Genomic DNA, 27,274 nt, shown 5'->3' on the forward strand with positions numbered 1-27,274 from the left:
CCTTAACATCAGGATTTTAAAACTCGCGCTTCTGGTGTTTCAGTACTGTGGTCTTTCGGTCTTTACGTCTTGTGATTATGCGCGTCGGTATGTCAAGCATTCGGTATTTGGTAGGTATCCCATTTATATGTACCTCCATGGTGGTGAAGATGTTGTTAACCTATCTACATATATATATGTATATCCCTATATATCGACATATATCTCTCTCTATATATATAGCATACACCTTTCGTTGGGTACATGGTGGTTTGTCCTATTTCCACACAATCCTCCCTTTTGTGTTTTAACCTGTCAGAATACACAACTGCTGTTGGTACATCTCAGGTAGCTTAGTGGTAGGTTATTGTGAAGATTGTGTACATGGTTGCATGTTCTAATCCTGGCAGTGGTCATTTTACCTTTCAGAGCAGGCACTGGTAGTGCAAGGGTGAATAACGCACATTTCAGCGGTTGTGGGCAGCTTTGCCCGTGATCTGCGCGATGTTCAGCAAAGGTTTAACCTGTGTGGCGCTTATCTGTGTAGTCATGTTTAAGTGCCGCTTACCGGCACTTACCAGCGCAATAACCTGCTAACATCAGCTTAAAAGTGCTTTAATATCCTGCATCCAACATCCTTTATTCGGGACCTCAAAATGACGTAACAGCCCTTGCAGGTCTTGAAACCGGGACCATGAACACCACAGTCACTGGCTTTACCACTGAGGCATCTGAGATATGTACAACTTTTATGGTGTTTAGTATGTACAGTGTACTACAGCCATTCCTCACTACTGCAAACAAATGTGTAAGTCAGTTGGTGTACATATGTATGATACCTGTTAATGTTCATATGTTTGTTGAGGTCAGTTTGCAAAGTGACCTGACAGGGTGTATTATGGATGAGAATGGTTCTTGTTTTGTTTCCTTTTTACATTGTGCCCATACTCCATGTGTACCCCTCCAGTTCACATAATGAAGATCTGACACAGGCCCTCCTTGATGCATATTCCATTAGCCAGCGGTCCTCCCCCACACCAATCTCCACATACACACCAGCCATTGCTTCTATGGGGAATTAGGTTTATATTAATAGTTATAATACCAGAGCAGCATGTGTTTTGCGTACACTTCTATCCATGTCTGTGTCACAAAGTGTGTTCATAGATGTTTTTATATCTATATGGCTATAGATGCTACTATGTATATACATATTTCTATCTATGTGCACACATAAGTGACATGTGTGTGTGTATATATATATATATATATATATATATATATATATATATATATATATATACATAAATATATATATATATATATATATATATATATATATATATATACATATATATATATATATATATATATATATAGACACATTTAGTATTAATTCATAACACTTATACATATGTAGACTTGTATATGTTGATTCACACATTACAGTACATTACAATGTACTGTACATATGTACACAAAGTGACTGTCCCATTTGTGGTCTGTACTGTGAAATGCCTGTAGTATAAGTTATAGTCTAACGACCACTTACCATGTATACAGATTAGGTGGCTTAGTGTTAGGCCCCATGACTATGGTGTGCATGGTCCAGGGTTCAACACCTGCAATGTATTAGACATGTTTTACTACCGAATAAGGCTAATTTAAGCAGTTGTACGCAGGTTTAAAGGTGTTTGTGGGAAATTATACCAGTGGTTGTACACAGTTAAACAAACTTTACATCCTACAACCTGTGCACACAAATATGGCCACTTCTGCTAACTACTCAGGATATATACATTTCAGTAACGTAACATCTCACTATGTGCTTACATAACATTACATTGTCTGTTAACTGTACTCTCCAGCACACATGGGTTTATGTGTGTTCCAAATGTTTATTATTCTGTGCAATACTACCTATATATGCAAGCTGTGGTTAAGGTTTACTATATTTATGTTTTAGATACTATGCAAATGCTGTAGCCATTACACTATTGGCATTAATGTTCCTTCTGCCTATGTCCTATGTCCATGACTACTATGTGTAAGCTTGGCTACACAACCAGCGGAGCCACCCACACTCAGTAAGCTTCTCGAAATTCTGACATAACACATGAATTGAGACTTTACTTTAACATCCTAACTACATTTGGCATAGCCCCTCACTGACACACTTCAGTGGAAACCTTGATGTGTGACTGGGTAACAGTATATACACCCTCTGGGATCATGTGTCCCAGAAACATTCAGCCAGGGTGTGGGGGAGCCATTCCAGTTTTATTGCTGCAAGACCTGTTGGGGAAATTGAATGCCGTTGGGTTGTCATGTTAACATGGCCTTGTGAGATCACTATGTGCCCCTATCACCCTGCAGCACCCCAGTTTTCAACAGCTTCCAGCAACTCTGCCTGGAATCACTTCATTGGCTATTCTTGACAGAGGCTCAGTGACTTCATCAATGGTGCAGATAAAGCCACCACACTGTAGCTATGCTTCTAAATGCCCTTAGGCAGATAGCCTACTACCTATCTGTCAACCTCTACAATGCAGGCCATCTCCAACATCATATGTGATTATACAAAGTTCTCTGATCACAATATACAGTGTAAAATCACCATGTAGTCAGACAACAGTTAGGTACAGCAATAGCATACAGACTACTGATACATAATCATTCCAAAAGCCTATATTGGAAACTAGTGGACTTGTATAGTTTTCAGGCTTTGTATTGCTTACCAGTAGGTTACCTACAGGAAAGATGGGACACAAGCACAGATGGGAAACATGCCTGCAACAACGCCATACCAACTTGCATGTGTCAGCCTAAGGCTTTGAAATGCTGGGCAAGGCTATTGCCATTTTTAGGCAGGTCTCAGAGGTGAACCTCAACTCCATGAACAGTACAATAGTGGAATCAATGAGCGTTAGGCTACTCAATTCCAGGGGTAGTACTCACAACATGCATGCACTCACAGCACCCCTCAGTATGGACAACATCTACATCTGTATAAGGCTCCTGTGAGCACACCAGCACTACCAGACTACAACCCATAACACACACTTCAGCCACTGAACATGGGCTGGCACAGACATGGAGGGGGTGTATCCATATTCATCGGGGATACCTACACCTCCAAGTTAGCTGGGCAGCATGATACCTCTGTGATCATCCATGTGCAGCTAACATCAGCCACGGCTGCAATGCAAACTGTGAGCTGCTACAGATAACCCTCCATGACCCAGGAGCACCACTACAACTATCTGGATGACAGTCCTACCAGACACCCTGTTATTGGTCAGTGTTGGCTACCCTACACTTAACTGGATAACCTACTCGAGTATTCACTTCTAGGCCCAGCACTTCCTGGGATTTATCACATCATATGGCCTGTATCAGTTGGTAGATAGACTAACGAGAGGTGAAAACATACTAGAAGTGGTAATCACTGACATGTGCAACAGGTGCTCTTCAGCAGAGGTAAACTGGTCACTGTTTAGATCTGACCATGAACTATTCACTGATGATTTCCACTCCCAACCATCTCCACCACCCAAGGAACACATAGTGAATACATTTCCTACAGTTAAATTCACAGTACTAATAACAGAGGTGGGAGGGTTCACAGCCCCCATGCTCAGGGATGACACTGCTCAAGATACAGACAGAATTACAAATGCACTCTATAAGCACCTACAAAGATGTATGGGACGTGCCATCAATGGTAAACCAGGACTCGCTACTCCTACACAAGGACATCAGTCTGCTGACCCCTGCATTATACAGGCTATACAACAGAAGTAGAACAGTAGTCCAGAACAACAGGAAATCCCAAGATAAGCAGACATCCGTGACCAGTATTAGCAAGATACTTATGTTACTCATGTAATCTTCCAAGGCTGACATCCACAGGTAAATAGGCATAGATTCGGAATATGACCACAAAGGCTTCTTTGGCTATGTCAAGGATCTAAGCAGTAACACACAGATTTGCACTGTGCTAGTGCAATATTGCACTGAATATACTGATGCTACTGATATCACCAACATACTTGATGATACATTCGGAGCAAGCTTCACCCCCTACAGGGCCCACAACAATACACAAAACATACAGTATCCCAGACATCTGAGACATGCAGGTGGTAATGGCCCTTTCAAATGGCATGACAGAGCATCTATGGAGGCAGATGGTGTCTCAGACTGCATCCTGCAGACACTACAAGACAAAGTGACTCTCCCGCCTAATATAGCAATTCAGCATTAGCCTCTACACAGGTTACATGGCCATTCAATGGCGCATGGCAACAGCTATTCCACTCCACCAAGGTGGTGACACAACTGACCATGGTAACTACCACCCCATAAGCCTGAGTAGCCTGATCTGCATGGCTATGGAGTGTATCCTCATGGCACTCATTAACATAGACAATGGTAATCTCCAGACACTTGACCCAACCCAGGTCAGCTTGATTGAGTGCAGCTCATGCCTGCTGAACCTGTTTGACATCTTACAGTCACCTAGACTTTAGGTTTGGGGTGTGGTAGTTTACACATACTACCTGGACCTTGCCAAGGAGTTTGACACCATTCCCCACTCAGGTATTATTTCTACACTCACCAGCCAGTACATACACCCATACATCACAGGTTGGTTTGCCAACAGGCTTGCACACAGAACCCACATGGTAAGCCTAGCAGCCTCCAGGTTCAACTCTTGGCCAGTCACAACTGGTGTCCCACAGAACTCAGTCCTGGGACCCCTACTATTTGCCATATACTTCTCAGAGGTACAGGCTAATACAGGTGGACTACAGGAGATCGTGTTTGCCGATTAATGCAGACTGGGAGCCATAACTGACAGTCCAGCTGTCACAGACGTCCTTCAAGGGACCTCACATAGACCAGCACAATGTTTCAGAGTCATGGCCTCCAGCTAAAGGCCACATACTGCATGGTCATTCCATTTTGGGAAACAGCACACACACATATTAACACATGAGTGGCAGACACTATAATTCAGACGACATAATGGGTACGTGGGGACTACATTAGACAGTGATCTCTCCCTTGACAATCATATCTGTGAAGTAGTTAGGGCATCCACCTATGTAGGCCATCTGATTACTTAAGGGTTTGCATCTAAACAGACTGAGGTTATTGTTCCCCTTTACTCATTACTCATCAATCCCATCATCGGGTATGATAACCCTTTTTGGATATACCTAAGAAGACACATCCATCATCTGGAAGGGCCACGAACGTACCTCGCCAAGAGGGATAATGCCCTCAGACATGTGTCCTATGCTGCCAGACTGCATAAAGTCTTGCATTATTCAGTGGCATCTCATTTACCCAGAGATGATATTTGCTGGCCAACAAAGCCGTGTCCAAGTCAGGCTTAATGGATATGCTCCACCTATGGGAATCCATGTGACAGTGAGCCACACATTGTAATGAGCTACACCTTGCCACAACCATAACTGGAAGATGCTGGAGTGACAGATTCATGTTACGGGTACTCCCCCATGCTTTGGAACTACATCCCTGATTACTTTATATGGAGCCTCTAACTAACACTCCAGGGAATCCTTGCAGAGTGGGTGGGGAACAGTGGATACACCCAAGGGATTCCACAATTGGCTTTGATCCACAGAGGCACAGTCAGTTAATCAATGGGGGGGGGGCGACAGAAGACACATTTTGGCTAGGCTTATGAATGGCTTTGGGCAGTTAGGCATGTACCTACCTATGTACCTATGAACCTATACATACAATTTTGACAAAGGATGATAGCTTAATTTATTGTTCTGGTATTGACTTACCATGTTCCATTGGCAGTTGTGTGTACAATAGTTGAGGGCTGCCTATGTAGGATGCACACAGTAGACCACCTATACATGACAATTGACAGGTGATTGTGTGTGTGTGCCATCCATGTTTACTGTGTGTGCAGATGGAGAAGGGTGTCAGTCCATAGGTGCCTACATTGTCAGTGTGTGTGCTATACATTTCCTCTTTGCCAAGGCATGGGCATACTGGGCACGCCTCCGTCTGCCTACTGGGGCTAGCACAGGGTGTTCATGGTCTGAGTCCCTCTGTGCCTGTGGGGCCCTTGACAATGGTGGTGGGCTGTGAGGGCCTGCACCATTCTATCCCTGCTGCAACTGTTTCCACAGGATCATATTGTGTAGCATGGTACATACTATGAAGGTGTGGGTGCACGTGCCTGGAGAGTACTGCAAGGCTCCACCAGATATGTCCAAGCAACAGAACTGTGATTTCAGCATCCCAAACACACACTCTATGATGATTCTGGTTTCTGTGTGTGCCTCATTATGGTGTTCTTGCATGAGTTTGTGTGCATTTCTGAAGGGAGTCATCATGCACGGTTCCAGTGCATAACCAGCATCTCCCACAAGGTGGCCATATGGGATGTCCCCGCTGGCAAATACCTAATACAGCTGTGAAGCATGCCAGATGTGAGAGTCATGATAGCTTCCAGGGTTGCCAGCATGCACATCCATGATAATGCCCTGGGCATTGCACATGACCTAGCAGTTGATGGAGGGGTATCCCTTGCGGTTTATGTAGTGCCTACCCTGCTCACTGGGTGGTGACTTGATGTGTATGTGCATGCAGTCTATTGCACCCAGTACCTCCGGGTAGTCTGCCACATGGTGGAAGAGATGCATATTGCTGGCCAACTCCTCCTGCATTTGGGGGAAGTATATGTGCTCAGTGGCATGTGGTAACATGGCATCCAGGAACTGGTGGAGTACCCTGGATGCTAATGCCTGTGAGATCCCCATGATATCCCCAGTTGGCCTTTGAAAGCTACCTGTGGCTAGTATTCTCAAGCTTACACATACCTTCGTGTCCACTGGGATGGGTTCCCCTCTGTTATTTCTGGCTCTGGGACATGGCCGGCACAGCTGAACAAGTTGCTGTATGGTGTCCCTGTCCACCCTGTAATGCTCTACTATCTGCAGATCATGTAGTCCCTGGCAGGTTACCCTGGGTATGAACAGTCTTTTCCTCCTCTGATGCCTGAGATGGTTGTCAGCATCATCATCCACACCACCGTCAGTCTCCAACACATGCTAGTGAATTAAAGCTATGGCAGCCCCTAACATGTATATTTTAAAAGTTCTCCGTCTGTATACACCAATGGTGCAGAGTGTCTGGGAATACACAAGTGTGTGTGAGGTGCTTTCACACTTTATACTATTGTGCAATGGATGCTGCTGGTGTAATTGGGTGTGTATGTGCAATTCCAGCTGCGGGGTATCTTAATTATGGGTTTTACAGCAGGTACTGCTATTGTGGGGCCTTTCGCATTGAATTACGCTTGGCTGCCCTGATTCATCTATTGCCCTTTACTTCACTTTTCAACCCGATTCCCCTCCCATTGTCAGGCATGCATCCAGCTGCCGGCTTTCTTGTTTTGTACTTTCCCATCCCAGGCTTGTGTAACGAAATGTGTTATGTAGCTGATCTACTGCAAGTTTGCTTTGTTCTGCTGTGACAGTTCTCTTTTTTTTGCAGTACGGCACCTCCCCTTTCCTGTTCTGCAGGTAGCTGCTAGCAGCCTTGTTAGCTGTTGTCAATGGCCTAATGTGGGTTCCTAGGTGTTAGTTACTCATTTGTACTCCAGTTACCATGCTGCAGCATTTCCTTATTGTCTTCCCATATCCTTCCTGTTTCAGCTGTGGTGCGTGCTGTGCACTGCCGTTTATCGGGTTTCAAGTGCATTTTCATCCACGTTCACATGCACTTTTGGTTATCTTGTGTGCTCTCAGCTAATTAAATCTATGGCTACTTCCATACCCCTATCCTGTGGCTTTGCTTAGCAACAGGCAAACCAGATTAGCAATGGTCCAATGTGCTTACAGCTAAGGTGGCGCACTCCCTCTTGGTGTCATCTTTATCTCCAGGCCACACCTTGGTGTTGTACAGCTACGCTGTGAGGTACATCCGTACGATGACAGGGATTTTGCGATTCAGTATTACTTGTCTCATTTGCATGTCATTGACTACTAATTCCTAGTTACCGTGCAGAACACTGTACAGACCCTTAGCAACCCTTGCGCCATGGTTGTGGTGTAGCATGCATTGACTATTATGGGGAATTCATGAAATGTGTTACATTGCAGTTTTATTACATATAAATATATTTTCATTGTGATCCCATTTGTGCACTGATGCACTGCAATTTTACTTTGCGTTAGTGTGGCCCTGACATTAAATCTTCTTTTTTATATATCGTGCATGTTTTTTTATGCCAATGGCTCTATATTTAGCCATTGGCATATATTAACAGTATAATACATGAGTTTGGTCCACTGTCATGGCTCCGATTTTATGTTTGAAAAAATGTAAATCATTTTTTCGGTTTCCATTTCTGCATGCTCACACTATGCCTGCACCACTTCATGAATCCCTATATACCTTCATTTTCATGCTACACTGCTGCGCATGGGGTAATTAGCATACATGCACCGGGAGTTTTGCAGCTGTGGCGTACACAGGTAGTGCACATGGATACAGCTCGTTCCTGAATCGCTCGGTGGCCATATTTGGTGTTAGATCGCCGACGCTACACCTGCGCCTGGCGCAAGCTTCATGAATCCCGGGGAAGCACTTTCAGAGACACTCATACTAACCAAACCATGTGTTCGCACAACCCCCCCGCCCACACACACACACACACACACACGCACACACGCACACACGCACACACGCACACTCACACACACACACACACACACACACACACACACACACACACACACACACACACACACACACACACACACAAACATACACACACGCAGCTACAAACAAGCACTTTTAGAGACACTCATACTAACAGAACCATGAGTTCCCACAACCCCCCACACACCTACTCACACACAGACACCTTTGTTGTAGTTACCTCCTGGAGACCAGCTACTCAAACATGCACACACACACACACACACACACACACACACACACACACACACACACACACACGCACACACACTCAGACATACATCAATATAGTTGCTTTCATGCCCTTACAGACATGTGCACCCCAATATACACACTCACACACACACACACACACACACACACACACACACACACACACACACACACACAAGGATGTGTATCTTGGGGGCATTCCAAACAGCCACACATGGGCACACACACACACACACACACACACACACACACACACACACACACACACACACACACCTATAATAGCTATAGTTATGAAGTCCAAAAATCCATACCTGACACAGATCTTACTTATGGGGAAACATCTTTCTCATTGTCCTATGAGGATGGGAAGTCACAGTGGATTTTAAGGACATGTATCTTGGAGGCATTGCAAACAGCCACACATGGAGACAAACACACTCACACACACACACACACACACACACACACACACACACACACACACACACACACACACACACACACACACACACACACACACACACACACACACACACACACACACACACACACACACACACACACACACACACAAGGATGTGTATCTTGGGGGCATTCCAAACAGCCACACATGGGCACGCACACACACACACACACACACACACACACACACACACACACACACACACACACACACACACATATGCATACATTACATCAAGGTAGCTTGAGGGGTGTGTATTATTGAGACATTCCCAGCATATGCATACATATCATAAACAGGCATATCACATCATTTACTGGTAGACGATTTTTAAGGACATGTTTACTTTATTTATTTGACATTTGTTTACTGGAAAAGTCTGAATGGGCCAATAAAGTATCCTTTTTTTTTGGCAGAGGCCCAAGGAGAAAACCTCCGCAATTAACATGGAATATAAACATGTGATGAGACCAACAATACACAATATAATATAAATAGGAAATGATCACATTTCGATATAAAATAAACTGTTGAAGTCACCATGAAAGAAGTCAACGTCCTTGTTACTGTATAATCCAAATTTTATTCGTTAAAACAGGAGATGAGCGCTTTCACGTGCCACATGCACGCTTCATCAGATCTAAAATATAACAGCTCTAACTCTCTTTTTTGTACAGTATAGCATGTATTTATCATGAATTCATGCTGTACTGTACCATATAGCAACCATTGTTGGAAGTTCACCATCAATATTATTGATGATGTTTACATGGTTTATTTCACATATAATTAAAAACTGTTGATGTATTATTACACTTTTATTCGTTTTATGTTGTTACTGATGTTGCTTATGAATAATTGATATACTTTTGCTATATATTTTAGCTATATTGTATTTAAACAAGAGATATATACGTGGGTAGATATTTAGCTTAATGAAATTCTACTATGTTTCGATGGGAACAATTAAATTTACAGTGAAAACATGAAAACAGCATTTGCTGATACATTATAGGGAGAATTGAGTCTAAAGAGTATACTACCACTTTAAATACTAACATTATCTTGGTTAATTGATTGATTTGATATAATTGTTTAATTGTTTTAATTAAATCAATTGAGATTTGATTTTAGCTATAAAAAGAGAGTTAGAGCTGTTATATTTTAGATCTGATGAAGCGTGCATGTGGCACATGAAAGCGCTCATCTCCTGTTTTAACAAATAAAATGTGGATTATACAGTAACAAGGACATTGACTTCTTTCATGGTGACTTCAACAGTTTATTTTATATCGATTTTCTTGCTACTTTGCTGTTGAGTGCTTCAGGAGGTTTGCGATATTATTTCTTTTATAAATTATCACATTTAGAAGAACAGATGAAATAGACATGACAGTCCTTAATCAATTACACTGAGGTTATGATCACAATATGTTAAATATAGATGTTAAGTTGTCAATCTCGCCTTCATTCTTGCTTGATGGGTTCGGAGCCGATCCTCGGCTCCGACTCGGCACTTGCTAAGCTCGAGAGTCACGTTTACCAGCTCGAGGCAGCCCCATATCCCATGATGCAAGGCGGTAAGTACCCAGATCTCGTTTGCTGCTTCGCTGATGAGGTCCTCCTTTTACCAGCTCCTGGTAAGTGTTTTATATAATACTTGTTTGCCCCTTTTTCACTTTAAAACTTTATATTTAACATTTTTAGTTTATATTAAGCCCTTTTCTGACTACAATTTACCTCACTCCTTAATTTTTTTAGTCAGGCCTTCTCCCCTCCCACCCCCACCCCCCCCTCTTGTTAGGGTGTGTGTGTGTGTGTGAGAGGTTAGTTATCTATATTTTTTTGGGATAACTTGTTCTTTGGGACTGTGTTGTGTCTGTTTTCTGCAACCATGTCCAAGGAAAGGGTCTCAGGCTTTAAGAAGTGTGACTCGTGCTGTCAGAAGATGTCTCTGACAGACGGTCACACTTCTTGCTTATACTGCCTGGGACCTCTCCACCTGCAGGACTCCTGTGCGATTTGTCATTCCTTTAGCCAGAGAGTCCTGCAGGAGAGGAGAAACAAATTAATTTTAAGGGGTCTTCTTAAACCGGAGGGCTCTCCGGCTAAGTCGGCTCCGAGCAAGACTTCCAAGTCTTCCAAGGCCCAGGCTTCTGTGTCTAAGCCTGCGGCCTCGGTTCCGACTCTTTCTGAGTCGAGATCGGCTCTGGCTGGAGCCGATCCTGGTTTGCATAAACCTTCAGCACCGATGGCTATCGGTGCCGATACTGGTTCAGTCACATCGGTGTCGGCTCTGACTGGTTCCGACCACCATGTGGCTCAGGCTTCGGTGTCGGCGCCGACCGGCTCCGACAACCTTACTTTTATGTCTGTATCGGCTCCGGCCAGAGCCGATGCATCGAGACCTTCTGTCAGTGCCGAAAAGTCCTCGGCTCCGACTGCATTGATGGTTTCGTCAGCTCCGATGGTTCCTTCGAGGAAGAGGTCCAGGTCCCCTTCCTTGGAACCGATACTCTCAGCTCCGGCCTCACCTCTCCTCTCGGAACGGAGCCATCGGAGCCGATCATCTAGGTCATCCAGGCTTTCTGACCATGATTTAGAGAGGGTGGTCAGTAGATTATTGAAATCACAGGCACTGGCCCAGATGCTACATAGTCTGTCTCAACAGACGACTATTAGTCCACACCCTATTGCAGTTCCTCCTTCGACTCTACCTCAGAGTTTGGAGCTGGAGTCTTCGGGAATAGTTTCTGCTATGGCTTGAGGGGCAGATACCCCCCCCCTTCTGCTCCCTCAGCATCTACTCTTATCTCCTCTTCGAGACCTTCCTTAGAGGGATTCGGTGGTCGGGCTTCCCTGGTCTCCTCCGAGGGGGTGAGTGGCATCAGACCTTTGTCCGACCCCACTCTCCCCCTTGGAGCCTCGGCCTTGGTGAGCTCGGCTCCGACATCTGCCTCGGAGCCTTCCCTTTCGGTGGGCCCTGGAGTTCCGGTTTCTTCGGAACGGGTTCTCTCGGACCTCCCTGGGAGGGGAGCCTTCGAGGTGATGAAGAGTGTGCTGGCCACTAGACTCAGCCAGCAGTCTGTTCCCTTAGCTCCTCCCTCTACGGTGCCTGTCGATATCTCTGCCATCTCTCTTGCTCCCGGACCCAGAGATCCTCCGCCTCAGGTTTCCCCACTGGGAAGAACCCCCTCTTCCGAGGATTCTCCTGATCAGTCAGGAGATCCTCCGCGCAAGAGGACTTGTAAGAGGAAACACATAGACTCCCCTGAGTCTATCACTTCAGATACCAACTTAGATGAGTCGGAGGGATCCCCAAGATCCCCCTCTGAGGATGTCTCCTTTTCAGACATCCTAGAACTCCTTAAACAGAGGGGAAACTGGCCCTCCAATAATCCCTCTGAGGATGAGACGGTATACCTAGAGGCGTTTGGATCTCGGCCCTCCACCTCCTGGGTGTCTCCGCCTTTCGACCCCCTTATGCAGGTTATTGCTCAAAAGGCTTGGGCTGCTCCTGACTCTGTAGAGCCAGTTCCTAGGAGGCCGTCTAAATTTATTACTGACCCTTCGGATAAGCAATTCATTACGAAAGGTGTCCCTGCTGATGCCATGGTGGTGGCGGCTGCCACTAAGAAGGAACTTCCAGATCCTTCCATACCTGTCCATCCTCCTAATAAGGACTCTAGGACCATAGATAGGTATGGTAAGTGGATGTTCTCTTCAGCGACCTTTGCTATGCGCTCGCTGAACTACTTATGTCACTTCACCAGACTCCAAAGGGACATCCTTAAGGAGCTAGGTGAAGTAGTACAGGATCACACAGCTGAAGGGGCTCAAGAAAAAATTGCTTCGCAGCTAGGAACCCTTAATTCTATTGCTAACTCCTCCATGCGACTGATATCATATGCAGCAGATGGAGCGAGTAGGGCCGCAGGTACAGGTGTGGCTCTTAGACGCCAAGCCTGGATGCGGCTCTGTAATTTTGCAGATCCCTTTAAGGCGTCCTTCACAAACTGTCCCTTTGATGGGTCAGCTTTGTTTGGTCCTCAAGTGAAGGGTACATTGACCAGGTGTGAGCAGGACGGCAAGACTCTTTCTGCCGTAGGGGTCCATTTTTCCACCCCTTCTAGACCTTACCCTAAAGGACAGAAGGGTGGCAAAATGTGGTTCCGCAAATCCCAAGGAGTCACGCCGGATACACGTCATCAGTTTACCCCTAGAGGCAGAGGGGGTAACAATAACAGACGCCACTCTAGAGGCAGAGGGGGTCCACAAAACCAGGGAAGCAGAGAGCCTCTCTCTGACAAGCCCTTTCAGCATCCCTGAGATGTTGCCCGACTGTCCATCCTTGGAGGCAGTCGGGGGAAGACTATCACTGTACCCAGAAGCCTGGCGTTCCCTCACTCAAGACAGATGGGTACAGTCGATCATATCCGAGGGTTACAAAATTCCTTTCGAGGAAAGTCCTTTCTCTCACTCAAATTCCCTTCCAGATGTACCACCGGTCTAAGGAAATTGCAGAGTTAGAAGTATTAAAACTTCTACAAAAAGAGCCATTCAGCCAGTTACAACAGACCATTCAGAGCCGGAATCTACTCAAGGTTCTTTTGGTCCCCAAAAGACGGGAGACTGGAGACCAATATTGGATCTCAGCAGACTCAACAAGTCTGTGAGAAAGACAAGATTCCGAATGGTCACACTTCAGTCAATTCTGCCCTTCCTAGAGAAGGACAACTGGATGTGCTCAATAGATCTTCAGGATGCGCACTATCACATAAAAATTCACAGGCGCTCCAGAAGGTTTCTCCACTTTCGGCTGGGGTCCAGTCACTTCCAATTCAGAGCCCTGCCCTTTGGTCTCACTACAGCCCCCAGAGTGTTCACCAAATGTATGGCAGTGGTCACGGCTCACCTGAGACGTCAAGGATTCCAGGTGTTTCCGTATCTCGACGACTGGCTCCTCTCAGCCACCACCAGGCATCAATTTCTTCAAGCCAGGGATTACACAATAAATCTTTGCACTCAATTGGGAATTTCGATCAACTACGAAAAATCCTCCTTATTGCCCTGCCAGTCTATTACTTTCATAGGCGCAAACTTAAACACTGTTCGGATGTCAGCTACCCTCACAGATCAAAGAATCTCAGACATTCAAAGTCACGTGAGGATCATCCTAGCCAGCAAGAAAGTACAAGCCAGAATGGTTCTAAAGGTGTTGGGCCTCATGGCTGCGGCCATTACCCTTCTTCCCCTGGCCCGCTTCTATATGCGCCTGCTTCAGTGGATGTTGTTCACTCAGTGGTCTTACCAACAACTTCCGATGCATCACCAAATACTGGTGACACAGATTTGCAAGAATCATCTTTCATGGTGGATTACTTCTCCCCAGATTCACCAAGGCAGACCCTTTGTACCCACAGCCCCAGTAGCCACTGTCACTACGGACGCCTCCCTGATCAGGTGGGGGGGTCATTATCAGGGCAGGATGGTTCATGGGACGTGGCAACCGTTCGAATACCACCTGCACATAAATGTCCTAGAGATGAGAGCAGTGCTTTTAACGTTGCAAGCCCTCAACGACTTTCTTCCCTTGGGGACAATTGCAGTCCACACAGACAACATGTCTGTAGTATGGTATATCAACAAACAGGGCGGAACCAAGTCCTACCCCTTGTGTCGAGAAGCGCTCAGACTTTGGCAATGGGCGATCTCCTCTCATCGGTTTCTGGTAGCAACGCATATCCCTGAGAAAACCAACTTTTTAGCGGACAGATTGAGCAGAGCTATTCTCATGCCTCACGAGTGGTCTCTCAAACAATCTATAGTGGAGGAGATTTTTCTAGAATGGGGCTGCCCATGTTGCGATCTTTTTGCTACTCCCCAAAACAGCAAATGCCCAGACTTCTTCTCTCTCTTCCCACTGCCAGGCCATCCCCCCAGAGATGCTCTAACCCAGGATTGGCCCCAGGGACTTCTTTATGCCTTTCCTCCCTTTCCTCTGATTCCACAAGTACTCCAGAAAGCCACCGTTTTGAGAGCCAAAATGATTCTCATTGCTCCCTATTGGCCTCGACAGATTTGGTTTCCATTCCTTCATCGTCACCTTTTGGTGCAGCCGTGGCATCTGGACCCAGTGCCAGACCTTCTGATTCACCAATCGGGTCAGCTGCACTGGTCTATCCCTTCTCTCAACCTCACAGCATGGTTGCTCCACTTCCTTCCTTAGCCAGGCTTCCTATGATCTCTAATCCTGTCCGAGACATCATAGTAGCTTCCTTAAAATCCTCTACTAGGAGGATTTATACTAGCAAATGGAAACGTTTTTCTTATTGGGCAAAAGCCAAAAATATTGATCCCTTTACTGCTCCAGTACAAGCAGTTTTGGATTTCTTAGCGGAAATCTTTCACGGGGGCTCCTCTTCCTCCACGGTCAAAGTTCAGTTGGCTGCTATCTCGAACTTTCATGTCGGGTTCGCAGATCACAATATTATGTCCCACAGGCTTTGTAGAGCCTTCTTAAAAGGAATTTTTCTCCTGAAACCTCCAATCAGGAGTCCTCCTCCTCAATGGGACCTAAATTTAGTGCTGACATCATTGATTCTTCCTCCCTTCGAGCCAGCTGTTTCATGTTCCCTGAAATTTCTTTCATGGAAAACTTTATTCCTGCTTGCTGTTACTTCGGCTAGGAGGGTATCTGAACTTCATGCTCTCTCTGTTCGCCCCCCCTATTTAGTCTTCCACAAAGACAGAGTATCATTGAGAACTAATCCGACCTTTTTGCCTAAGGTCGCCTCAAAGAGTAATTTGAATCAGGCTATTGATCTTCCTGTATTTTTCCCAAACTACTCAAACAGATCAGAACAAAAGTTACATTATCTTGATGTTCACCGCCAACTCAGATATTATTTGGGCAGGACAAAACAATTCAGGAAATCCGATCAGCTCTTTGTTTCTTATGCTGATAACAAAAAAGGCCTTCCTGTCTCAAAAGTGACCTTATCTAGATGGCTTTCTTCTGTCATCTCTGAAATTTATCAGCTCAGGGGAAAACAGCTGTGCTCGAAACCTAAAGCGCATTCAACCAGAAGCTAGGCCACTTCCACAGCTTTTCAAGCTAGACTTCCATTAGACACTATTTGTGCAGCAGCCACGTGGGCCACTCCTCATACCTTTGTTTCTCATTACAAATTGGATTTGGCCTCCAGGGACAGAGCCAGTTTTGGCTCTACAGTTCTCAAGAGTCTGTTCCATTGAGCCACCCAGGATAGAGGTGCTAGGGACGCGGTCCCATCAAGCAAGAATGAAGGCGAGATTGACAACTTAACATTGAGAAGTTATGTACCTACCATAACGTTCCATGTTAGTTGTCTTCTCTCGCCTTCTTTCTTGCGACCCACCCTCCTTCCCCCTGGCCTGGACAGACCTTTCTCTCTACATGGAAGAATGCTTCTTAAGACCATTCAGTACTGGTCCTCCAAAACCATCCTTCAGACTTTTCTCTCCTTCTTTATTCCTTTGGGATGTCTTTTATGCTAGGTGTTATTGCCTATGGACAACAAACGAGATCTGGGTACTTACCGCCTTGCATCATGGGATATGGGGCTGCCTCGAGCTGGTAAAAGTGACTCTCGAGCATAGCAAGTGCCGAGTCGGAGCCGAGGATCAGCTCCGAACCCATCAAGCAAGAAAGAAGGTGAGAGAAGACAACTAACATGGAACGTTATGGTAGGTACATAACTTCTCATTTGGATACAGTGATACGAGATCAACTGACATAATAATTGCACAGTTTGATAGCACACCCTCTAATGTAATAAAGCTAGGCATAACAAAACATAGGCAGGGCAAGTAAGACAGTATACAGTGTATAAAAGGTTGCACAAAAAACAGGGGAGGTATATAGATGATAAAGAGGAAGAAGCAAGAGGCAGAGAAGGAACATATAAACCATCAAAGAGTTGGTGTAAAAGACAAAATTTAGTATGATGAAGAAATAAATGCAATAGGGGAGAGGGGGAAAGCAGGAAGATAGAGACTGGAAGTTCATTCTGGATAGGAGTAGGAGCAGATCCAGGATTTTCTTAAGTGTTCTTTTAATGAGTATTTGAAAGAGGACAGGTTAGAGATAGTTCTGATAGTTAAGGGTAGGTAGTTCCAAATTTTTTCCAACTGAGTTCAAAGTAAAACTTTGACCAAAGGATCTGATGGGTTTGGATACACTGAAGAGTTGTTTACCTTCTGATCTAAGGGTTGTAGTTGGGATGTATAGGTTGGGTAACTGACTGATGGCTGGATACGCTAAGGGTTTGTGGATGACATTATAAGCAGTTATTAGTTGCAGATAGGATAGGTTCATAGGTTCATAGGTTCATACTAGGCTATCTGCCCTAGGGCATTTATAAGCCTAGCCAGAGTGTGTGTGGCTTTCACCACCCCTTAGGATGAGAATACTATACCCATTAGTTTGCTGTGCCTCTGTCCAGCAGTGATACAGAGATGATTCCTGGGGTAAACCTACGATCTCCCATCCACTCGTCAAGATTTCTCTTGAACAGTCAGTGAGGGGCTCTGCCTCACATGGACTGGGATTCTGTTCCATAGTGTAGGGAGTCTCTGGGTGATGAATCTGTCCCTCCAGCACGTCCTATTTATATCTGTGTTGAGGTTTAAGTCTCTTGCTCTCGTGGCTCTGGTGGATTTGGATTTTTTGAGGTGGAGCATGTCCATTAATTCCGGGTTGGACATGGCCTTGTATGTCAGGCACAGATCACCTCTGAGCAGATGATATGCGACTGAATAGAGCTGGAGTTTCTTCAGTCGGGCATCGTATGACATATGTTTGAGCCCCTTTATCCTTTTGGTGAGGAACTTTTGGGGTCTTTCCAACTGCTGCAGGTGTCGGGTAAGGTACATTCCGAATGGGGCGTTGTACTTAATCATTGGTCTGATAAGTGAAGAGTACAGGGGTACAATGACCTCTCCTGATCTGGATGTGAATCCCTTCATGATCAGGTGGGCAATGTAGAAGGTCTTCCTAACCATTTTGGCAATGTGAGTGTCAAAAGAGAGGTTACTGTCAACTTGGGTCCCCAGGTCCCTGATAACTTCTTCCATGTTTAATGGATTACCACCTATGTGGTAATTAGGGGTTACCTTGTTTTTCCCAAAGGGTATGACTATACATTTTTGGCATTTAGCTTAAGGCCATGGCTCTGGCACCAGTTATCCATTTCTATGAGACCTCTCTGGAGGATGTCTGTGTCTGATGGAGTGTCAATTATGGTGCCCAGTTTGCAGTCATCTGCAAATTTTGTCAGCCACAATCCCCCTATGTTTGCCTGCACTTCAGAAAAATAAATGCCGAACAAGAGGGGGCCCAGGACTGAGCCCTGTGGGACACCGCTCATAACAGGCTTAGAGTCTGACATGGCACCAGCAACTCTAACCCTGTGTGTTCTGTCCTTGAGCCAGTTTGCAACCCATCTTGTGACATATGGGTTTACATCTAAGCTGGTGCGCTTTTCTATGATGCCCGAGTGGGGTATTGTGTCGAACGCTTTTGCTAGGTCAAGGTAGGCTGTGTGAACTGCCTTACCCTCATCAATGGCCTTAGTAACTGTTTCGAAAAAGTCGACCAAGTTCAAGAGGCAGGATCTGCCCTTGACAAAGCCAAATTGGGTAGGATCCAGTGTCTGTAGGTCCCCAATGTCTTTATTTATGAGTTCCATTATGATCCTCTCCATAGCTTTGCAGACAAGGCTCGTCAAGCTTATGGGGCGGTAATTTCCAGGGTCCGTAGAAGCACCGCCTTTGTGGAGTGGGACCACAGTTGCCGTACGCCATTCTTTGGGTATGTATCCTGTAGTAAGGCTAAGATTAAACAGCAGCCTTATGTGTGGGTTTAGTTCCTCATTGAGTTCGTGTAGCACACAGCTGGGGACACCGTCCGGTCCCATTGATGCTGTGTTTTTTGCTTTAGAGAGAGCAGCTCTCACCTGGGCATCTGAGATGTTTGGGAGGCTAGACTCTGGTGGGATAGATATTTCTCCTTTTGGGAGGGAGGGAGGGGAGAAATTTGCACTGAACCTGTCTGCCAGTATGTTGGCAATGTCTGTGGGTTCAGTGATTTTTTATCATTTTGGACTAATTCTGAGCATATCTGGGAGTTTCCACCCAGGTTTCTAACATAGCTAAAGAAGGCCTTATGATTGTCTTTTGTGTCATTAGCGATTTTTCTCTCAAAGTTGGCCTTGGATGATTTTATGAGTGATCATAGTTTTTTGCTAGTTTTGATCAGAGATGCCTTCCCTTTTAGGGATTTTGCTCTGTCATGTAGTAGCTTTCTCCTCTTGTTGTAGAGTTTGTTTATGGCTGGGGTCCACCAGCCCGGGCGCCTGCCTTTGGTGGAAAGGGTCTTGATTTTATTAGGGATTGCTTGATCCATACATTCCTGGAGGTGCTCGTAGAAGGCATTTGTAAGGGTTTCAGCAGCGTGGGTTGTGTTTTCCACTGGCTCGGGGGCCTTGAAGGATACCACTTCAGTCTTAAGAAGTGTGAAGTTTGCTTTTGAGAAGTTCTTCACTGTGGTCTTTTTTGCTGGGGGTGGGGGCGGGATGTGGATCTCCAGTGAGATTAATTTATGGTCTGATCTCACCAATGAGGGATATACTTCCAGTGTGGAGCATTTTGTCCCCATGTTTGTGATGATCAGGTCTAGTATATTTTCTCCTCTTGTGGGAATGATGACTAGTTGTTCCATAGCATTTGAGTTTATGAACTCCAGGAACCTTTGGGCTAGGGTGTTGGGGCTTGAGTAATGTTCCCAGTCTATGTTTGGGTAGTTGAAGTCACCCAATATGATGGTGTTTGGAGAGACATTCATACTCTCCAGTGTCTTCAGGAAGGCTGTGTGGGTTTCCTGAGTTTGAGAAGGTGGTCTGTAGCATGTTACAAACTGTAGGGCAGTTTTACCTCTGGTTAATTGCACCTGGATGGTCCCCGATGCTTTGTTCATTGCCACTAACCTGGAGGTGTGGGTATCCTTTATGAATATGGATATTCCCCCTCCTTTTATGGTTCGGTCCGGATTTTGGGGCCGGAATGCATGATATGAGGTATAACCTGATAGTGCTGGGGTGCTCTCAGGAGCCTTGAACCAGGTTTCAGTCACAGCACAGACATCGATGCCATGTTATAGGAAAGTAGTATTTTACGTGGTGTGTGGAGTGATTTGAGCTGGAATGAACTTGGTGATTTTATTGTAACAACTTTCAAGCATAGTTTTTAAGGAGTTTTAAGGAGTACTGTAAATTGTTCCAACTTGGTGCACCATAGAGTAAAGACTGAAAAAGGTAGGATTTGTCTAGAATCATTTTGGTAAGTATGTACAGGAAGTGTTTGTTCCTGTATAGCATATCTAGTTTCCGGGGTTTTTTCTTAATGCTAATTTGAATGTGAAGGTCAAACTTAAGATTTTCATCAGTAATGACCACAAGTAATTTTGTGTAGGGTATCAATTAAATTTTAGTATTAATTAAGGAGTAAATCTTGAATGATGTTTATCAGAGGAGAGGGATTTTAACATAAAAAGAAGGAGCTTGTTTTTTTTGGGGGGGGCTTAAGTAAGAGTTGACTTTGGTAAGTCAGGTTTCAATGGAAGTGAATGCTTGCTGGGTTATCTGTTGTAAATGTATTAGGCTAGTTGAAGCACAGATGATAACTGAGTCCTCTGCATATTGAACAAGTGTTCCTTAATCAGAGGATGTCTGTAAGTAGTTGACACAACTGTTAAAGAGTAATGAGCCCAAGATGGATCCTTGAGGTACACCTGTAGAATTAAGAAGGAATGGTGAGATGGCATCTTGCCATTTTAGTGAATTCTTACTGTTTTTTAGGTAGCTAGAGAACCACTAAACTGAGAGATGTGACACACTAGGTGGGGCAGTTGATTTTGAAGTTTAGAGTGGGATAACTTATCAAAAGCTTTTAACAAATAATGAAAAACATCAAATACAAGTTTACCAGAGTCCCTTGCTTTGTTGACTGTGCCCTTGAGAGGTAATAGGCAGTAGATGTGCTGTGTACTAGTTAGAAGACATGTTGGCTATTGGTGATGAGATTATTTTAAATGAGATATTGGAGATGTTGTTGTTGAAACCATTTTTTCTAAGATGTTTGAGAGGGAAGTCAGGATGGCTATGGGTTGAAAATTTATGTTAGTAGAATTGCCATCTTTGTGCAATAGGGTAATATGATACATTTTCCATAGGTGTTGAGTACTTGATTCTATGATGGATCTATTAATGAGAATATTAATTGGATGACCTCTGCAGCTAGTTTTAGGTTCATAGGTTCATAGTTCATAGTTTAGTACTAGGCTAACTGCCCTTGTGAGCCATTCTAAGCCTAGCCAATTGCCCCAAGAGTGAATCAAACCCTGCACCTTGTGTCTGTAAGGTAAACACCTTAACCATTATGCCACCCTCCCCCCTTTGGGAAGGTTGTTAGGTGAGACTGAACAAGGTTTGAGTTTAAGTAATTTTTTTAGGGATGTAGGAACTGGCTGAAAAGAAAATGTATACTCTTTAGTTACTTGGGTGTTAGACCTATTGGTGTAAGCTGGCACATAGTCACTTATGGAATCTGGGAGAGTTGTTCCTGCACATGTGAAATTATTTAGATTAGACACTAATATCGAATCAAGGATAGATTGCTGGCTATTGATAAGTTGAGTTAATCCACAAAGGTTAATGCTGCTATTTGGGTTGTTTGAGAAGAAGCTCTGCCAGTCAATATTAACATCACCTAGTATGATAATTTCATTGCTGATTGCCTCAGAAACCCAGGAAAGTATAGCTTCAAGAACAGGAAAGTTGTTGTGACATAATGGGACATGTACACTATAACACATATGCTTTTGGAGGCATTTAGTTTTAAGAATAAGATAAGAAATTCTGCATCAGAGAATTTTGGGATGGCATCTGAAAAGGTAGTCAGTGTAAAGGTATTCAGGAAGAGTAGAAATATTCCACCTCCTTTTTTCTGTGCTTTATCTAGCCTCCGAAAGACATGCGTGAATGGGCATGCCTTTGCTGAAGGTTGGGCGTCGGGCTGGCAACTCGGCACCATAAAAAAATCTACTGCAAATCATTACTGGACCAGAATTCCACTGTGGCGACCCCTAACTGGGAAAAACCGAAAAGACAAACATCTAGCCTAATGATATTACAGCCTGGTGGTAGAAATTCAGTGTCTTTTATCTTGGGATTTAGCCAGATCTCTTTCATACCAGGATATCTTGTTTATATTGATTTATCCAGGCATGTAGACTGGAGATTTTGTTACATATGCTTGTAAGGTTCAAAGTGATTATTAGCTTTTTGGAATGACCTTTGTGGCTTAGTGTCTGTTTGGGACCTGGGTTGGGGTGGATGTCTCTACACTGATCAATGAAGGACAGTGATGGGTTATTTATAAACAGAGATGTATTGTCAGTCTGTAGTAGATTTGTGTTATTGTTAGTATAGAATCTGCTCACTATTTTAGGCTTTGGAAAAAAGATAAAGCCAGTGGGAAATAGGCTAGGAGAGATGTTAGAGAAACTGGTAGGAAATATATAGTTTAGTAATGAGGTAGCAGTGTTTGAAGTGTTAATATTGTATGTTAGTGTGGATGCAGATGTTATGTAGAACTGAATGAGAAAGTGGAAAGTAAGGCAAGAATGAGACAGCATATGTGGTTTAAGGAGTAAGGTCTGGCTTAGCTGATTGGGATTGGGCTAGAACTTATCTCTCTCATTCTATCTCTCTCTCTATATATTTATGTGTGTGTGTGTGTGTGTGTGCGCGCGCGCGCGCATGTGTGTGTGTCTGTGTGTATTACAGTATTACAGAAGAATATAGAGCAAGACAGTAGAAAGAAGTAGTAGGGAGCTGGGGGATTAGAGAGAAAAGGAAGCAAGTATATGTTTGTATGTTAACAAGTTATGTGTGTATAGTGCTAGGTGTGTACAGGGAAGGAGTAAAGGAGAGTATAATTTTATATGATATGGAGGTGGGTAGGAATTGACATTAGGATGGAGTGAAGAGAGCAGGTTTATACCCTCACTAGTGTTACCAGAAGAGAAGCACTCACTAAGACCCTGGAAGGTAGGATGATTTTTGTAACTTAGATCAGTGTAGCAGGTGCTACCTTGTGGAAACTCTGTAAATTATTTTGCTTGCTTTAATTATTGCCTAAGCATATACTTGTAAGAAAATAGAAGAGCAAGTATATGAGAATGTTTAAGCTCAGCACCTGGGTCAGCAAAGTCTTGTGGGGAAGTTATTGAATAGTTTGAACTGAGCTTCTATGCTTCTTACTAGGACAAGTAAGTCTAGCATACATTGTTAGAAGATGAAAAAAAAAAAAAAGAAAGAAAAAAGGGAGGGTGGCATCCTTTAGCTATTGTATGTGCACACAGAGCCAAGTCAAAAGCACACTTCAGCTGTTTTTGTACTTTTAAGTGCCCATTAGGACTTGATAAACTCTTGTTTCAAAATATTTCTTTATTGCCTACTTTAGAAGTAGAACAAACTGCCAAATGCAGATTTGAATTGTTTTATTTTTGGCTGGAGATAGCTCTCTCAACCAGCTTTATTGTAATACACTGGGGAGTGATATTTGGCACTTTATAAATTGTGAGTTAGAATAGAGTAGATGTCTTAAAAAATAAAATATAACAGGAGCTGGGTTAGAATATATATCATTAGTAAGTAGAACATTAGCTGTATAGTTAAAAAAAATACTTTCTACATAATGCAGATTAAACCAACAACCCTTGACTGTTTCACTGATGCAACCTTCACGTGTTAAATGAGACACCTTAGGGATGGTCTTCGGGGTGAGGGAGTGGGATACAGATAAATATATGGACTGTGCAAGCAACAGGAGACTACATAATATATAGTTTTAGAGCCACAAAGCAGAGCAATCGCAGATTTCTTAGTGAAAATTAAAGTAGTTACAGTTAATCTCTTAAAACTGCTACCTTCTGTAAAACTGAATTAAATGTAAGCAAACACTCACATTGGTCTGCAGTATGGTATTGCCAGTAATACTATACTTCCCAACATTACTCATTACTGGGATATGCTTTGAGCTCACATGCTTACAATATGAGTAATTGTCATTCGGACTAATAAAGTAAAGTAACAAATCCATTTAAGTCTGCCAAGTCATATAGAATGTGAAATGGAGTCAAACTATGAGTAAGGCAAGCTAGACAGGCCTCCTAAGTCAACTTTAACAAAATCTTTATCAAAAATCACCTCACAAGGATACTAAATTCAGTACCCTATAATAACTGTTTAGGTCAAAAGTTCATTTCTGCCATTACTATAATACATTTTAGTGATCTTGTTTAGATCTAAAATACTTCATTTTCAGTATAATGCATCACCTATAAAATAATGTATATGATATAGTCACTGCAAAAATGACATAAAAACAAGAATTGTTATTCTAATCTACTTATTTAGAAGTATGACAATCTATATGCCAGAGGTACTGAGCAGCACAAAAACAGTAGCATTAACATTTCGCTCTAGTGAACTAATTACCGCGTAGCAACATAACTGGTTTATGCTGTAATTACAGTGAGCTATCTATTGGCTAATGGCATCAGTGATACAGAGCAAAACACCAAAAGCAAATTACTAAAACTGTAGATCCTCTTTAGATAAGCTTAGATACTATATAATGGTTACATTATACAATAAGAATAACTGTATTTACTTACATACATTTTAGTAGGCATTGGATGTGTGCAAAGCTGGTAAAGTTAGCACAAAGGGAAACCACTACTCAGGGAAGGAATGTCAGAAGAAAAGACAGTGCTTTTTCTTCTTGCCAGATGGTTTTAAAGGTGCAAAGGGTCATACACAAGTGGCAAGTGTGGTTATGTGAAAGTATCATGTGTCAGTTAAATACTTACATCCACACTTTAAAGACCCTGGAAGGTAGGATGATTTTTGTAACTTAGATCAGTGTAACAGGTGCTGCTTTGTGGAAACTCTGTAAATTACTGCGCTTGCTTTAAAAATTACCTAAGCATATACTTGTGAAAAAATAGGGGAGCAAGTATATGGAGAAAGTTTAAACTCAGCACTTGGGTCAGCAAATTCTTGTGAGGAATTTATTGAATAGTTTGAATTGGGCTATAGTGCTATGTACTAGGACAAGTAAGACTAGCACAGATTGTGAGAGGATGGGAAAAAAAAAGGGGGGGGGCAGCATCCTCTAGCTGTATGCACACCGAGTCAAGCCATCTCTCCTAGTACTCTTCCTCACTTATTCTCTCTTCTTTTACCCAATCCTAACTATAAATATTGTACATACTACTAAGAAATAGTTTTGTTTGATGAATTATTGACTTTTGTTATTCATAATATATGTAGTTATATTTTGACTTTCTTCTAAATTTTTTTTGTTTTTATCTTTCAGCTCAAATATGCTTGACAGAGGTCCATGGAGTTTGTTGATCAGTGTGAGTGATATACCTTTAAGAAGCTTTCCAGTGAGTCAGCACATGTATATAAGTACCAAGCACGTGCAAGCAACAGTGCCATTATGAGGGAGCAGCTACAGTGTGAGCATGCAAGTATGTAGCCAGTCAGTTTGTTTAAGTTTAATGTTCCTGCCATCCATCCTGATGTACTTGTATACAATAAACTACTTAAATGAACACCCAAACCTCAACGTCTTCTTAATGCAGATAAGAGGAGTGACATGGTGTCAGAATGAGATCCAGAGTTACAGCCATGAGGCAACTAGTTAAAGTTGGGGGAATATACAGGAGTGGATCATATCAACTGCTCAAACAACTCATAAAACAGGTCAGAAAAAAATTCCAGATACTGAAACTTGCTTAAATGATTTATTTTGCTATAAATATAAAACAACGCACTTACAATGCACAAAACAAATTTCTTATTAAATGAAATGTCCAGAACTGTGACATACTGACAAAAATATTCAAAATAATTACAACAATGTTTGAAATAATATCTAAATTGCATAAAATGTACAAAAAAAGGGAAAACAACCATTTTTTTTTGCTATTTATTTATTTACACTTGTTAATCGGGTAGTGTCCGACTGGGCTAGTAACCCATTTTCAGCAGAGACCCAGGGAGAAAAGCTCCAGTACAGTGCAATAGAATAAAAGCTAATAGTTATGTACATCAATAAATGGGTCTATATTATATGATCAAAACTTTAGTTAGTCGAATAACTAAAGCTCAATCAGTAAATGTTGAAGTTGCAAAACCAGGAATGGTAGTCTCCATAAAAGGAAACAATTAATTTGGCTGTTACGTGGATTTTGTCATTTCTACAATGTGGAGGGATCTTGGATTTGGTATATTTAGTTAGGGGTGTGTGGTGTGAAGCCCCCCATTTGATTTGTGTTTAATTTTTTTCTTGTTTTTTTTTTTTTTTTTTTAGCTGTAACAATGGCATTGATTCCCTGTATGGAAACTCACGTTCGTGGTTTTGAGGCTTCGATATTTAGTGACTAAGCTTTAGTTATTCGACTAACTAAAGTTTTGATCATATAATATAGACCCCAATAAACAATGCATTTTACACATTCACATGAATAGTACAAGTAAGGGAGTGAAAGAAAAAGAATACAACTAAACAAGTTAAATGACAACAATATATCTAGTTATAAAGAGAGCAGGGTGCAAAAACATACAGAGACAATTCAGAAAATGTTAGTATGTGAGCTGGATCGTTTGCCAGAGAGTGATGTGATAAACCCCTTGTTTCTTAAAGCTACTTAAAAGTTATAATAAAATGGCATTAGTGAATTAG

Source organism: Protopterus annectens, chromosome 1.part1, assembly GCF_019279795.1.
Source record: "Protopterus annectens isolate FY-2018-M chromosome 1.part1, PAN1.0, whole genome shotgun sequence".
Taxonomy (NCBI): domain Eukaryota; kingdom Metazoa; phylum Chordata; order Ceratodontiformes; family Protopteridae; genus Protopterus; species Protopterus annectens.